At 44.2% G+C, this 16275-nt stretch overlaps 1 protein-coding gene across 4 annotated transcripts in view; it reads right to left on the bottom strand.

The window, feature by feature from the left end:
• ARID3B (AT-rich interaction domain 3B) overlaps nt 1-16275 on the bottom strand; it is a 75597-nt gene that overhangs the window by 46703 nt on the left and 12619 nt on the right. The window lies entirely within an intron of this gene.

The raw sequence follows: 16275 nt of genomic DNA on the forward strand, positions 1-16275 counted from the left end.
CAGCAAAGGAAACCATCAACAAAACAACAAGAAGACCCACTGCATGGGAGAACATATTTGCCAATGATATCACCGATAAGGGTTTAATCTCCAGCATTTACAAGGAACTCATGAAACTTAATCATAGGAAGATAAACAATCCAATCAACAAATGGGCAATGGACCTAGACAGACACTTTTCGAAAGAGGACATACTGAGGACCGAGATGCAAATCAAAATGACTATGCGGTATCACCTCACACCTCTCAGAATGGCTATCATCAACAAATCAACAAACGACAAGTGCTGGAGAGGATGTGGAGAAAAAGGAACCCTTCTGCACTGCTGGTGGGAATGCAGACTGGTGCAGCCACTGTGGAGAACAGTATGAAGCTTCCTCAAAAAACTAAAAATGGAACTCCCATTTGACCCAGTAATCCCACTTCTTTTTTTTTTTTTTTAATTAAATCTTTATTGTTCAGATTATTACATTTGTTCCCTTTTTTTTCCCCACCATAACTCCCCTCCTCCCAGTTCCCGCCCCACCCTCCGCCCTCACTCCCCACCCACTGTCCTCATCCATAGGTGCACGATCTTTGCCCAGTCTCTTCCCACATCTCCCACACCCCTTTCCCCCCCAAGAATAGTCAGTCCATTCCCTTTCTATGTCCCTGATTCTATTATAATCAACAGTTCATTCTGTTCATCAGATTATTTATTCACTTGATTCTTAGATTCACTTGTTGATAGATGCATATTTGTTGTTCATAATTTGTATCTTTACCTTTTTCTTCCTCTTCCTCTTCTTAAAGGATACCTTTCAGCATTTCATATAATCCTGGTTTGGTGGTGATGAACTCCTTTAGCTTTTCCTTATCTGTGAAGCTCTTTATCTGACCTTCAATTCTGAATGATAGCTTTGCTGGATAAAGTAATCTTGGTTGTAGGTTCTTGGTATTCATCACTTTGAATATTTCTTGCCACTCCCTTCTGGCCTGCAAAGTTTCTGTTGAGAAATCAGCTGACAGTCATATGGGTATTCCCTTGTAGGTAACTGAGTTTCTTTCTCTTGCTGTTTTTAAGATTCTCTCTTTATCTTTTGCTCTTGGCATTTTAATTATGATGTGTCTTGGTGTGGTCCTCTTTGGATTCCTTTTGTTTGGGGTTCTCCACGCTTCTTGGACCTGTAAGTCCATTTCTTTCACCAGGTGGGGGAAGTTTTCTGTCATTATTTCTTCAAATAGGTTTTCAATATCTTGCTCTCTCTCATCTTCTGGCACCCCTATAATTCGGATGTTGGTACGCTTGAAGCTGTCCCAGAGGCTCCTTACACTATCCTCGCATTTTTGGATTCTTTTTTCATTTTGCTTTTCCGGTTGGATGTTTTTTGCTTCCTCGCATTTCAAATCATTGACTTGATTCTTGCGCTCCTCTGGTCTGCTGTCGGGCGTCTGTATAATATTCGTTATTTCAGTCCGTGTGTGCTTAATTTCTAGTTGGTTCCCCAATATAAGATCGAGGGTCTTATTAGTTTTCGTGTAGATCTCATTAAGTTTATCGGCAGCTTCTAAACAGTTCTTGAGAGACCTTAAAAGTGTGGTTCTGAACTCTATTTCTTCCATTGACAATTTTGTCCTGTTTCTTTGTCTCCGCATTTTGTTATGCTTCCTTGGTGCACCCCCTAGTGGTCTTTGTTCGCAGTCTTATAGATAAATCTTGATTGTTGTAGCTAATTCCAGGGAGGGTTTGACCTCCAGGCCAAGTGGCTATGAGAATCAGCTGTGTCAGCAGTGAGAGAACTTCTGTCCTCTAGGGAGGTGCTAATCTAGCCTTTGCCTGAGGCTATCCGGCAAATGCCTCTGTGCAGGGCGTGGGCAGGGCGGGTCGCACAGGATCAACAGGGTGGGCCGGAGAGAGCAGTTATGGCAGCTCTCAGTCCTGTCCCCAGGGGCTCTGCCTCTCTGGGTCCCAGCACCTGCTGCAAAGCTCGGAGAGAAAGCTGCACTCGCTCTGACCGAAGCCAGACAGTCCCACTTCTCCCGTTTGAGTCTGGGTCCCTAAAGACTCGCCTGGATCTGGAGCTCAGAGTCTGCGACTCCCTCCCGATTGAAAACGCCAACCGCGCCCTCCGCCACCAGCCCGCTCCGCGCACTCCGCACCTCAGAATTTGACTTCAGCACTGCGCCTCCTCTGAGTGTCCGTATGCGTTTCTCTTTCCTCCTAGTTGTAGGACTTCCACTCAGCCAGCTTTCCTGTGGTTCTGGGTGATGTCCGTTCCGTGTTTTAGTTTCACTTTTGAAGTAGTTGTTCAAAGCAGCAAACTCCGGCGTTAACCTATGCCGCCATCTTGGTTCTCCTGACACTTCTAATAATATATCCCAAGAAGCCAGAAACACCAATCAGAAAGGATATATGCACCCCTATGTTCATAGCAGCACAATTCACCATAGCTAAGATTTGGAAACAGCCTAAGTGCCCATCAGTAGATGAGTGGATTAAAAAACTGTGGTACATCTACACAATGGAATACTATGCTGCGGTAAAAAAGAAGGAACTCTTGCCTTTTGCAACAGCTTGGATGAAACTGGAGAGCATTATGCTAAGTGAAATAAGCCAGTCAGAGAAAGATAAATACCACATGATCTCACTCATTTGTGGACTATAGAGAATAACATAGACTGATGAACAGGGACAGATCCAAAGACAGAGAAACAGCAATCAGACTATTAATCCCCAGAGGGAAAGTAGGGGAGGATGGGGGTAAGGGGAAGAGATCAACCAAAGGACTTGTATGCATGCATATAAGCCAAACCAATGGACATGGACAACAGGGGGATGAGAATATGAGTGGTGGGGGGGAGGATGGAGGTTAATGGGGGGGAATGAGGACACATTTGTAATTCCTTAACTAATGAAGACTTTAAAGATAAAAAAAAAAAAGAAAAAAGAAAAAAAAAAGAAAATATTTTAAAGCTCCAAGATAGAAAAAGATTCACAAAGATGACCGTTAGAGTTACAATAAATAGACTTCTCTACAACAAAAATAGTTGCTGGAGATAATGGAATCTTATCATTATAGGGTTAAGAAAACTAATGGTCAAACTAGAATCTAAAGCTACAAATAATTGTACAAAATAAAAGTATAATTTAAGTAAGGGCAAAATAAAGGTATATATTTTAAAAACTCTTTTCAGACATACCAAGACTGAGTTTACTACATACACATCACTAAAAGAGTTAGTAAAAAAAGAAAAGACGGAGCCAGCCCAAAGGGAAACAGGGGCATATAAGAAGTAATGATGAGAAAAGAAATGGGTAAACTCCTGGGAAGTCTAAATAAATATTGACCATGGGGAAAGCACAGGGACTAATTTGGAGGGGGGGTTAAAACAAATTGAAAGTAAAATACTGGCAGAAAAACTAGAATTCCTAGCATTATTTGCAAGTAGTGTTAGAAAATCAAAAATGCAAGTTAAAATATAAAAGTAACTAACAAATATATCACTAATCCTAATAACTAACCTAATTAAATTAACCTAATAAAAAAGATAGAGATTATAGGTCTTTTAAATGTGATCTCATAAAGACTGGAATGTGAATAGGGTGGTGAAAAGCTGGGGGTAGGTCGGGAGTGGGAGGAGGGGGGTAAAAGGGTGGAAATGGGAGACATCTGTAATACTACCAACAACAAAATATATATGTACATATATATTTAAAAAAAAAAAAAAGACTGGAATGTGTAAGAAAAGATGTACATCAGAAGATGAGTTAAATACACTAATCAAAACAAGGCCAGTCTTAAACTGGAGTATTTTGATTCACCTCTCTGAAACTGATCACACAAACAAAACTTAGTAAGGATTAGGAAGATTTAAATAATAATAAGCTTGATCCAACAGAAAGATTTACAACCCATATCTATCAAATAAAGAATATACATTCTTTCCAAGCACACATGGAGAATTTTAAGAAATTGATCAAAGGATATCGTTACAAATTTCAGAAAACTAATACCATACCAGTTATCTAAGCATGTTTAGAGCTTAAGATATTTATACTAATAAAAGGGTAATATGCTAATTAACCGGACATCTTCCGTATGTCCTTCTGGACAAAGCCACGGTGGCAGTGGCCAAGGCAGAGGCAGTTAGGGGCGATCAGGCCAGCAGGGGAGGGCAGTTAGGGGCGATCAGGCAGGCAGGCAGGTGAGTGGTTAGGAGCCAGCGGTCCTAGATTGTGAGAGGGATGTCCTACTGCCGGTTTAGGCCCGAGTGCCACTCAGCCAGAAGCCAGGGTCACAGCTGGCAAGCGCAGTGGTGGTGGCGGGAGTCTCTCCCGCCTCCGTGGCAGCGCTAAGAAACAGTGAGTCAAGTGGTAAGGAGCAGTGAGCAGATGGACGGATATCCACCCAAGGGTCCCGGACTGTGTGCGAGAGGGTACAGGCCAGGCTGAGGGACCTCTCCCCGCCCCCCCCAAACCCCGGTGCACAAATCTCGGGCACTGGGCCTCTAGTACATAAATCATTTTTTAAAAAAGATAAACACTGGCCCTACTGGGTAGCTTAACCAGCACATACCTGGGCTGCAGATTCAATCCCTGACCCCAGTTGGAATGCATGCAGGAGGCAACCAATCAATGTGTCTCACATTGATATTTCTTTCCCCTGCCACCACCTCCACACTCTAAAAAAATACCAATGTAAAAAATATCCTCAGGTGCCAAAACCGGTTTGGCTCAGTGGCTAGAGCGTCGGCTTGCGGACTGAAGAGTCCCAGGTACGATTCCGGTCAGGGGCATGTACCTGGGTTGCGAGCACGCGCAGTGCGGAAGTAAAATACTAAGGTGCGGAGGTGCGTGCGGAGCGGGCTGGCGGTTGAGGGCGCGGTTGTCTGTTTCAATCGGGAGGGAGTCTCAGGCTCTGAGTTCCAGTTCCGGGCGAGTCTCTGGGGACCCAGACTCATACGGGAGAAGTGGGACTGTCTGGCATCGGTCGGAACTCGAGGGCAGCTTTCTCTCTGAGGTTCTTGCAGCGGTTGCTGGGACACTGAGAAGCAGAGCCTCTGAAGGCAGGACTGAGAGCAGCCATAACTGCTAGCCCCGCCAGCCCTGTTGATCCCCTGGGACCCGCCCCGCCCAAGCCTTGCACAGAGGCATTTGCTGGATAGCCTCAGGCAAAGGCTAGATTAGCACCTCCCTAGAGGACAGAAGTTCTCCCACTGCAGACACAGCTGATTCTCATAGCCAGTTGGCCTGGAGGTCAAATCCCCCCCAGTGTTACCTACAACAATCAAGGCTTAACGACAACAAGACTGTGCACCAAGACCATAAGGAGGTGCACCAAAAAAGCATAAAAAATGCGGAGACAAAGAAACAGGACACAAATGACAGGAATGGAGGAAAGCAAAATGCTGGATATGGAGTTCAAAACCACACTTTTAAGGTCTCTCAAGAACTGTCTAGAAGCCGCCAATAAATTTAGTAAGGCCCTCGAAAAGACTGATGAGACCGTTGATAAATATAGTGAGATCCTCAAGAAATCTAATGAGACCCTCGATGTTGTGATAAAGGACCAACTAGAAATTAAGCATACACTAACTAAAATAAAGAATATTATACAGACTCCCAACAGCAGACCTGAGGAGCACAAGAATCAAGTCAAAGATTTGAAATGCAAAGAAGCAAAAAACACCCAACCGGAAAAGCAAAATGAAAAAAGAATCCAAAAATGTGAAGATAGTATAAGGAGCCTCTGGGACACCTTCAAGCATACCAACATCCGAATTATAGGGGTGCCAGAAGATGAGAGAGAGCAAGATATTGAAAACCTATGTGAAGAAATAATGACAGAAAACTTCCCCTACCTGGTGAAAGAAATAGACTTACAAGTCCAGGAAGCGCAGAGAATCTCAAACAAAAGGAATCCAAAGAGGACCACACCAAGACACATCATCATTAAAATGCCAAGAGCAAAAGACAAAGAGAGAATCTTAAAAGCAGCAAGAGAAAGAAAGTCAGTTACCTACAAGGGAATACCCATATGACTGTCAACGGATTTCTCAACAGAAACTTTGCAGGCCAGAAGGGCAAGAAATATTCAAAGTGATGAATACCAAGAACCTACAACCAAGATTACTTTATCCAGCAAAGCTTATCATTCAGAATCGAAGGTCAGATAAAGAGCTTCACAGATAAGGAAAAGCTAAAGGAGTTCATCACCACCAAACCAGTATTATAGGAAATGCTGAAAGGTATCCTTTAAGAAGAGGAAGAAGAAGAAAACAGTAAAGATACAAATTATGAACAACAAATACGCATCAATCAACAAGTGAATCTAAGAATCAAGTGAATAAATAATCTGATGAACAGAATGAACTCGTGATTATAATAGAATCAGGGAATGAATTGACTATTCTTGGCGGGGAAAGGGGTGTAGGGGATGCGGGAAGAGACTGGACAAAAATCGTGCACCTATGGGTGGGTGGGGAGTGAGGGCGGAGGGTGGGGTGGGAACTGGGAGGAGGAGAGTTATGGGGGGGGGGAAGAGGAACAAATGTAATAATCTGAACAATAAAAATGTAATTTAAAAAAAAGAGAAATGTTTAGTACTAATAAATGAAAGCATTACATATCAAATCTTATGGGATAGAGCAAAAGTGTGACCTTAACAAAAATCTACAGCTTGAAATGCATTTATTAAGTAATGAGAATTTCAGATGTGTTAAACATACAACTAAATAGAATTAAAAACAGAATACACACCCAAAGTACTAGTAAAACTTGAGAAACCTAAATTAGAGCAATGGATCTTATCAATGTCAAATCCCAGGTTGTGATTGTTTACTGTAATTTTATAAAATGTTACCTTTGGGGAAAACTGGGCAAAGTGTACAGGGATCTTTCTAAATTATTTCTTACAACCACATGTGAATCTACCATTATCTCAATGAAAATTTTAATTAAAAAAAAAAAAAAAAAAAGAAAGCATGGCCAAAATCCCAAACCCTAACACCATCAAATGCTGGCAAGAATATGGAAAAACAGGGACTCTCTTTCTTTGTTGGTGGGAATGCAAAATGGTACAGACATATTAGAAGACAGTTTGGTAGTTTCTTACAAAGCTAAACATACTCTTACCATGCAATTCAGCAATCGTGCTCCTTGGTATTTACCCAAATGAGTTGAAAACTTAATGTTTACACAAAAACCTATATACAAATATTTCATCTCAGATTTGTTTATACTTGAAAATACTTTTAAGCAACCAAGATGTCATTCAGTTGGTGAAATGGAAAAACTGTAGTACCTCCAGACAATAGACTATTATTCATAAGTAAAAAGAAATGAGCTATCAAGCTATGAAAAGACATGGAGGAATCATAAATGCATATTACTAAGTGGAAGAAGCCAATCTCAGATAGCTACATACTATATAATTCCAAGGCAAAACCATGGTTGCCAAGATTAGGTTGCCAAGTGTTGGGAGAGAGTTGAGCAAAAAGTATTTTTAGGCAATGAAACTCTTAGGTATGAGACTATAATGGTGGAGACATATTAGTATACACTTTTTCAAATGCAAAGAATGTACACCAACAGTGAACCCTAATATTATGGATTTTAGGTGATAATGATGTGTTAATATAGGTTAAGCAATTGCAACAAATGTATGACCACTCTGTTGAGATTTGATAATGAGGGTGGCTATGCATATGTTGGGGCAGAGAGTATATGGGAAATCACTGTACACATTCTGCTCAATTTTTTTAAAATATATTTTTACTTATTTCAGAGAGAAAGGGGAGAGGGGGAGAGAGAGAGAGAGAGAGAGAGAGAGAGAGAAATATCAATGATGAGAGATAATCATTGATTGGCTGCCTCCTGCACACCCCCTACTGGGGATCGAGCATGCAACCTCGGCATGTGCCCTTGACTAGAATCAAACCAAGAACCCTTGAGTCCATAAACTGATGCTCTATCCACTGAGCCAAACCAGCCAGGGCCATTCTGCTCAATTTTGTAATGAACCTAAAAATGATCTAGAAAATAAAATCTGGTTTTTTGAAAAAACAAAATGGTGCCATTCACATGAAAAACAAGACAAATTAAAAGTAGAAGAACCTAATATTTATTCAGCACCTATTATCTGCCATCACTCTGCTGAGTACTGGGATACAATGATAATGATATGGTCCTTGTCCTCTTAGAGCTTATCATCTAGTATACGAATGAGATAACAAACAAACCACACAAATATCCTCCTATATAATAAAAGAGAAACATACAAATTAGCTGTCCCTCTGCTACGCTCAAGCCACGCCCACAAGCCAATCAGAGTGACTATGCAAATTAACCAAACAAAGATGGTGGTTAATTTGCATACACAGGTATCAGGCACCCTAGGAGGCAACAGCAGCCGTATGCTCCCAGGACCTTCGCCAGTCTGGGAAGCGAGGCCGACATGCCTAGCCATGCCTGTGGGCTCCTGGGACCTGGCTGGTGGAGAGCAGAGCGGGAGAGGAGCGGGCGGAGAGCGGGAGGTTTGGAGGACTTGGCAGGACAGGAGATCGCTAGACATAGAGCAGAGCGAGAGAGAGGGCGGCTTGGAGGGCACGGCTCCCTCTGTCACCCCAGCTTTCTCACCATAGCTATGGAAACTGACAGCAGGGAGGAGGAAGTCCCACCCCAACAGAATCAGCCAGAATCAGCCGTTGGTCACACAGCTCTCAGCGGCCCGACAGCCAGGACTCTCATTCACCTGCATCTCAGGCTGTGATAGTAGAGAGGTGGGACTATGTCCAAAGAAAAACTGTTGATACAACGTAGCTCTGCAGCCGAAAGATGCCTGTGCTATCAACAGAAAATGTCTGCAGAGCAACGTGCGTCTGATCTTGAAAGAAGGCAGCGCCTGCAACAGAATGTACCTGAAAAGCAGCTACTGGAAAAACGCCACTCTGAAGCCAAAAAACACCGGCGTCATCGACAGAAATTGTCTAAAGACCAATGTGACTTTGAAGTTGATAGAAGGCGGTGGTGACAACAGAATATGTCTAGAGAACAGTCATCAACAAGTACTACCCAATACCAGTAGGAACTGCCTTCTCAGCAAAAATGGAGTACATGAGGATGCAATCCTTGAACATAGTTGTGGTGGAATGACTGTTCGATGTGAATTTTGCCTATCCCTAAATTTCTCTGATGAAAAACCATCCGATGGGAAATTTACTCGATGTTGTAGCAAAGGGAAAGTCTGTCCAAATGATATACATTTTCCAGATTACCTGGCATATTTAAAAAGATTAATGACAAACAAAGATTCTGACAGTAACAATTTCATGGAAAATATTCGATCCATAAATAGTTCTTTTGCTTTTGCTTCAATGGGTGCTAATATTGCATCGCCATCTGGGTATGGGCCATACTGTTTTAGAATACACGGACAAGTTTATCACCGTAATGGAACTTTACATCCTTCGGATGGTGTTTCTCAGAAGTTTGCTCAACTTTGTATTTTGGATACAGCCGAAGCTACAAGTAAAAGATTAGCAATGCCAGAAAACCAGGGCTGCTCAGAAAGACTCATGATCACCATCAACAACCTCATGCATGAAATAAATGAATTAACAAAATCGTACAAGATGCTACATGAGGTAGAAAAGGAAGCCCAATTTGAAGCAGCAGCAAAAGGTATTGCTCCCACAGAAGTAACAATGGCAATTAAATACGATCGTAACAGTGACCCAGGTAGATATAATTCTCCCCATGTAACCGAGGTTGCTGTCATATTCAGAAACGAAGATAGAGAACCTCCTTTTGAAAGGGACTTGCTCATTCATTGTAAACCAGATCCCAATAATCCAAGTGCCACTAAAATGAAACAAATCAGTATCCTGTTTCCTACATTAGATGCAATGACATATCCTATTCTTTTTCCACATGGTGAAAAAGGCTGGGGAACAGATATTGCATTAAGACTCAGAGACAACAGCGTCATTGACAATAATACTAGACAAAATGTAAGGACACGAGTCACACAAATGCAGTATAATGGATTTCATCTCTCTGTGCAGGACACGTTTAATCCTATTTTAAATGCAGGAAAATTAACTCAACAGTTTATCGTGGATTTGTATTAAAAAATGGAGGCCAATTGGATAAATTCATCAAAGCAAACCAATCTAAGTTGAGAGTTGAAAAATATAGTGGTTTGATGGATTATCTCAAATCTAGATCTGAAAATGACAATGTGCCGATTGGTAAAATAATAATACTTCCATCATCTTCTGAGGGTAGTCCCAGAAATATGCAGCAGCGATATCAGGATGCTATGGCAACTGTAACGAAGTATGGCAAGCCCGATTTATTTATAACCATGACATGCAACCCCAAATAGGCAGATATTGCAAACAATTTACAACGCTGGCAAAAAGTTGAAAACAGACCTGACTTGGTAGCCAAAGTTTTTAATATTAAGCTGAATGCTCTTCTAAGTGTAATCTGTAAATTCCATTTATTTGGCAAATAGCTAAAATTCATGTCATTGAATTTCAGAAACGCGGACTGCCTCACGCTCACATATTATTGATATTAGATAGTGAGTCCAAATTACGTTCCTCAATTATAGTGGGGCCTTGACTTACGAGTTTAATTCGTTCCGTGACGGAGCTCGTAACTCAAATTACTCCTATGTCAAATCTTAAAGTGAACGAGTGAGACGCGTGATGCTGGGCTGATGTTGTGGCATTCACTGTGATATTCGCTGCGCCAACTAGCGGTGGGGTATCTGAAGCTGGCTCGTAACCTGAATTTTAGCTCGCAACTCAAAGCAAAAAATCGGCCGAGAGACGTCTCGTATCTCGAAAAACTCGTTAGTCCGGACACTCGTAAGTCAAGGCTCCACAAGAATTTCGTGCACTGGGCTACTAGTCCTACCTAATAAAAGAGAAACATGGTAATTAGCGTACGACTGCTACCCTTCCCATTGGCTAATGAGGGCAATATGCAAATTAACTGCCAGCCAAGATGGCGACTGGCAGCCAGGCAGCTTGAAACTAACATGAGGCTTGCTTGCTTCAGTGACGGAGGACTCCAACGCTTCCCACCTGCCGCTGCCGGCCTCTAAGCTGCAACTCTAAGCAACTATGTTTCAAATACAGAAGGTAAACAAAGGCCAGAAAACTGCTTTCAGCAGCGGAGGCCTAAGAGCTGGAGCCAAGCCTCAAAGCTAAAGCTGGCCCAGAATAATAAAAAAAAAAAGAATAAAAGGAGCGGTGGGAGCTTCAGTCACCCGCCAGCCTGAAAAGAGCCCTCAGACCCTCACCCAGACTGGCCAGGCACCCCACTGGGGACCCCCACCCTGAAGGGTGTGTGACCAGCTGCAAACAACCAGGCCTCTATCCTATATAGTAAAAGGGTAATATGCCTGCCAGCACCGGGATCAGGGGAGCCTCGAGGCCACCCAGCACTGGGATCAGCGTGACAGGGGGCAGCGCCCAAACCCCCTGATCGCCCTGCTCTGTGCCTGATAAGGGGGAGCTCCACAACCCCCTGATCGCCCTGCGGCTCTGTGTGTGACAGGGTGCTGCGCCCCAACCCCCTGATCGGCCCTGCTCTGTGTGTGACGGGGTAGAGCCATAACCTCCCCATCGGCCCTGCCCTGAGTGTGAGAGTGGCGGCGCCCCAACACCCTGATCGGCCCTGCTCTGTGGGTGATAGAGGGCGGCGCCCCAACCCTACCCCACGGGCCCTGCTCTGTGTGTGATGGGGTAGAGCAAGGGTGGGCAAACTTTTTGACTCGAGGGCCACAATGGGTTCTTAAACTGGACTGGAGGGCCGGAACCAAAGCATGGATGGAGTGTTTGTGCGAACTAATATAAATTCAAAGTAAACATCATTACATAAAAGGGTACGGTCTTTTTTTTTTTTTTTTTTTTTTTTTTTTTTTTTTTTTTTAGTTTTATTCATTTCAAACAGGCCAGATCCGGCCCGCGGGCCGTAGTTTGCCCATGGCAGGGGTAGAGCCATAACCTCCCCATCGGCCGTGCCCTGAGTGTGACAGTGGTGGCACCCCAATCCCCTGATCCGCCCTGCTCTGAATGTGACAGGGGCAGTGCCCCAACTCTCCTATTGGCCCTACTCTGTGCGTGACAGGGGGGAGCTCCTCAACCACCTGATTGGCTCTGCCTTGTACGTGACAGGAGGGAGCTCCCCAACCCCCCTGATGGGCCCTGCTCTGTGCGTGACAGGGGGCAGCACCCCAACCCCCTGATTTGCCCTGCTCTGTGCGTGACAGAGGGTGGTGCCGCAACCTCCCCATCAACCCTGCCTTGAGTGTGACAGGGGGCGGTGCCCCAACCCCCCAATCGGCCCTACCCTGAGCGTGACTGAGGGTGGCATCACAACCTCCCAATCCGCCCTGCTCTGTGCATGACAGGGGGCAGCGCCCCAACTCCCCAATCGGCCCTGCTCTGGGCCCGACCAGGGGCTGCTCCTAGGGATTGGGCCTGCCCTCTGCCACCCGGGAGCAGGCCTAAGCCAGCAGGTCGTTATCTCCCGAGGGGTCCCAGACTGCGAGAGGGCACAGGCCGGGCTGAGGGACCCCCTCTACACCCCGAGTGCACAAATTTTTGTGCACCGGGCCTCTAGTCTATAATAATAAAAGCATAATATGCAAATCAACCGAACAACCCAACAGCAGAATGACCATCTGGACAACCATACTATGACATGCACTGGCACCAGGCCAGCCAAGGCTGGTGTGATGCGATTAGTTGGGGGGCCCCGCCATCACCCTACAGAGGGAAGCCCATGCCAGCCAAGCGATTGCACCCCATGCCTGTTGCCCGCAGAGGGAGATGACCAGTGGCAGGGAAGATGGGGAGTAGCGCCGCACAGATGACAAACAGTGACAGCGGTGGGGGCAGGGCCAGCTGCCGGCAGCTGGGGCAAGGAAAGCCCCAATAGGCCCTGATCGCTGACCAGGCCTAGGGACCCTACCTGAGGGGTCTCGGATTGTGAGAGGATGTAGGCCGGGCTGAAGAACACCTCCTCCCCCCATGCATGAATTTCATGCACCAGGCCTCTAGTAAAAGTATAATGTTCAATAACGGCATACAACCTGATCTACCCTAAAGGTAAAGATAGTGCCTCTGAAGAAGTAATTTTTTTAATTTAAAATTATTTTTTATTTTTCAATTACAGTTGACATACATTATTAGTTTCAGGTGTACACTCGAGATTAGACATTATATAACTTACCAAGTGTTCATCCCGATAAATCTAGTAATACTATGACACCATACGTAGCTATTAGAATATTATTGACTACGAGAGGTCCAATGCACGAAGATTCATGCAAGAATGGGCCTTCCGTCCCCTGGCTGCCAGCACCGTCTTCGCTCCGGCCAGAGCCACCTTTCTGCCTTCACTCCAGCCCAGAGCTGCCTTTCTGCCTTCTCACGCTGCCCAGAGGCCCGGAAAGGGTGGAGCAGTGCATAACACCTGCACCATTGCCATGGTGACGATGTAAGTGTCCCACTCCACCGCTTGGCACCTGCATATGCAAATCAACCCACCATCTTTGTTGGGTTAATTTGCATACTCACGCCTGATTGGCTGGTGGGCGTCACAAAGGTACTGTCAATTTGCACCTTTCTTTTATTAGTGCAGATATTCGCTTTGCTGTGCTTTACATCCCCATGACTCTTCTGTAACTACCAATTTGTATTTCTTTTTTTAAAATATATTCTTATTGATTTCAATTTCAGAGAGGAAAAGGGAGAGAGAAATGGAAACATCAATGATGAGAATCATTGATTGGCTGCCTCCTGCACGTCCCCACTGGGGATCGAACCCGCAACCCGGGCATGTGCCCTTGACCAGAACTGAACCTGGGACCCTTCAGTCCGCAGCCCAAGGATCTATCCACCGAGCCAAACTGGCTAGGGCCAATTTGTATTTCTTAATCCCTTCACCTTTTCACTCATATCCCCAACCCCCTCCCATCTGGCAATCATCAAAATGTTCTCCATATCTGTGAGCCTGCTTCATTTTTGCTTCTTTGTTATTTTGCTTTTTTAGATTCATTTGATAGATAGGTATTTATTGCCATTTTACTGTTCTTTTTTTTTTTTTAATCCTCACCAGAGGATGTTTTTACAGATTTTAGGAAGGGAGGGGGGGGGACGGGGAGAGAAACATTGATGTATAAGAGAAACATTGATCAGTTGCCTCCTAAATGCACCCCCACTGGGGATTAAACCTACAACCTAGGTATATGCCCTGACCAGGAATTGAACTGGCAATCCTTTAAGAGGAACATTTGCCCTAGCTGGTGTGGCTCAGTTGGTTGGAGTATCGTCCTATACACCAAAAGGTGGCGAGTTCAATCCCCAGTTGGGGCAAGTATGGAAAGCAACCAATCAATGTTTCTCTCTTTCTCCCTTCCTCTCTCTAAAACCAATTAAAAAAAAATTTAAAAGGACTGTCTGGGACTCCAGCAGCCCTCTGTCTCACTTAGTTTTAATTCCCACTGGCTTTTACAGCCAGAAGTTATGGGGACTTCTCTTCCCAGCACTGCAACCCTGGGCTTGGGGCCTGGTGTGGGCTGGGACCCCTTGTTCCTCAGGGGGTACCCCTTTAGCCAAGATATAGCTCCCAATTTTTATCCACCACACATGGGTGTGAAACCAGCACATTTCTTGCATTTCCGCCCCTCCTACCCGTCTCGATGTGGCTTCTTCTTTAAATCCCTTGTTGTAGGACTTCTATTCAGCTAGATTTCACGCAGTTCTGAATAATGGTTGTTCTATGGTTTATTTGTAATTTTACATGGTTGTGGGAGGATACCAGTATCATATGTACATATCTGGCCATCTTGACAGGAAGTGAGGAAGTTTTGTTAAAGTGAGAACTAAGTCTGGGTAAGAGGCTGGAGGAGTGCTCTAGGCCAGGGGTGGGCAAACTTTTTGACTCGAGGGCCACAATGGGTTCTTAAACTGGACCGGGGGGCCAGAACAAAAGCATGGATGGAGTGTTTGTGTGAACTAATATAAATTCAAAGTAAACATCATTACATAAAAGGGTACGGTCTTTTTTTTCAATAGTTTTATTCATTTCAAATGGGCCGGATCTGCCCCGCGGGCCGTAGTTTGCCCACGGATGCTCTAGGCAGAAGGAGTAGCATATACAAAGGCCAAGGTAGTTGGAGCACAGTGATAGGTTAAGACATTGGCAAAAATAAGGCTGGAGAAGCAGGCAGGGATCAGATTATGCAGATTTGGGGCCTTTAGAATTAGAAGGGAGAGGGAAGTCAAGCTAGTTGATATCTATAGCAGTAGGTAGATAGCTTGGATTAGGTAGGTGATGGTGGGGACAAAAGTGGGAGGATTTTAGATATTTACTGTAGATAGAACAATTGATAAGACTTTGTGATGGATTGAACATCTCCAGATGGAATAACAGAGTACGAGGTATGAAAGGCAGTAAATGCTAAGGTTTCTGATTGAATAACCAACTCAATAGAAATGTATTTGCAGAGAAGAAAAATAAAGGAGGAAATAATTGTGGGGGAGTAAGTTGGAAACCAAGTGTTCAATTTTATATGTGTTAAACTTGAGATGCCAATAAAACATCTAAGTGGAATGTCAAGAAAATAGGTGGGACCTGGCCAGTGGGGCTCAGTGGTTGATCGCTGACCTATGAACCAGCAGGTCAAAGTTTGATTCCTGGTCAGGGCACATGCCCAGGTTGCAAGCTCGATCCCCAGTAGAGGACGTGCAGGAGGCAGCTGATCAATGATTCTCTCTCATCACTGATGTTTCTCTCTCTCCTCCCATCCTCTCTGAAATCTATAAAAATATTTTTAATAAATGAATACATACATACATACATACATAAAAAAGGTGGGAATATATCCATTGGAACATGGGCTCAATGTGTACAGGAATCAAAGGCTTGCAGAGTAGTAGTTAAAGCCATGAAAGTGAAAGAAATTGCCCAGAGGAAACATAAAGAGAAGGGAGTTAGAGACTGAGCCCTGGAAAACTTGGAGTTCTAGGTCAGATGAAAAAGAGATAAGGAAAATAAGCTAATAGTGGGGCTCTAGAAAGCAAAAGGAAATGTTTTAAGGAGAGGGGTCAACTATATCTGATAATGCTGAGAGATCAAATGAAGTGAGGGCAGGCTGGGCTTACCAACATGGTGGTCACTGGGCAGCCTTATGAAGAGTAACTTCAGGGACATGGAAGAGAGAGTCCAGACTGAAGAATGTTGAGAAGTGAGTAGGAGGTGACAAAGTGCAA

This window comes from Myotis daubentonii, chromosome 1 (assembly GCF_963259705.1).
Source record: "Myotis daubentonii chromosome 1, mMyoDau2.1, whole genome shotgun sequence".
In the NCBI taxonomy this organism is placed as follows: domain Eukaryota; kingdom Metazoa; phylum Chordata; class Mammalia; order Chiroptera; family Vespertilionidae; genus Myotis; species Myotis daubentonii.